Raw genomic sequence first — 1167 nt, forward strand, 5'->3', positions numbered from 1 at the left:
TAAGTGGAAAAAGAAGATTATATTTGGGTTTATCAACATGATCATTAATTCAAAGAAGAAGCTGAGTTGTACAGAAAGTTTGATACATTGGTGCTATATTTTTTTTTTATTAACGAAGGTAAGGTCAATTGGAGGTAACTATTGGAGAATTGACCTGATTCCCTCAAAATAGTAGCCGTGCAATCATATTTCCCATAATCTCACTTACAGACGGAATTGGAACAAGTGCTTCAAAGTTTATTAAGCGTATTGAATGATAAAGTCTCTTTGAAACGAAAAAATTGTCATTTTATTGTCAAACTAAAACCTTAGTGAACGAGCAGGTATTTTAACAATACTACTGTTTATTACATTAAAGAGATCCCATTTACATCAATATCTACTTTCAAATTGCTTGAAGCAACTCAGAAGTTGAAAAAGTACTAAGAAAAGTTGTATTTCATTTATAAATGTAAGAAAAACACTTATTTATTTTCTTAAAGTTATGAAGTTTAGTTCCTGAAATAATTTGTGAGAGGGTAATATATTTACCTAGTTAAATAAACCACTGGATCTAAATTTTCCAGCAACTATATTCCGAACTTTATGTAAAACAGATCACGTGCATGTTATTAGAACTTTACACGTCAGTTTGCAGCAAGTTAACAAAAGTAAAATGTTCATATTTGTTGAAGTTTAACCGAATGTATTAAATTAAGACATGACTATTTTTGTTTCAAAAATTAGTCTATAAAGACGACGCCTTTGTAGTTAGTAGAAAATTATAGTAGATAGAACTGACAAGAATCGCTGATTATCAGAAAAGCAACAGAGGAAAAGAAAAAATAAATCACCTACCACTTTTGACAACGTTCGTAAAGCTTCTGACAACTCTTCCGGAATTGATCGCAGTACGGAAATCACACATCTTTAGATAGTCGACACGACTACAGAACGTGACCCTTCTTAGACCTTCATATAGGAAAACCAAGAAAAGTCCGCAGGCTCCAAGCAAGAAGTCGATCAAAATTTTCTTGGTCGCAGGGAAGATGCTGGGCCGCTGGGAATTCGAATAAAAAATAGTACTGGAGGTCTCATATTCTGTAACGATGGTTTGCAGAATGCATTGATTCAAATCATACATGATTATAAAATCTCCAGACGCTTTCATCTATTTTGTTATTCAAT

The sequence above is a fragment of the Diorhabda sublineata genome, unplaced genomic scaffold, assembly GCF_026230105.1.
Source record: "Diorhabda sublineata isolate icDioSubl1.1 unplaced genomic scaffold, icDioSubl1.1 Dsub_87, whole genome shotgun sequence".
Taxonomy (NCBI): domain Eukaryota; kingdom Metazoa; phylum Arthropoda; class Insecta; order Coleoptera; family Chrysomelidae; genus Diorhabda; species Diorhabda sublineata.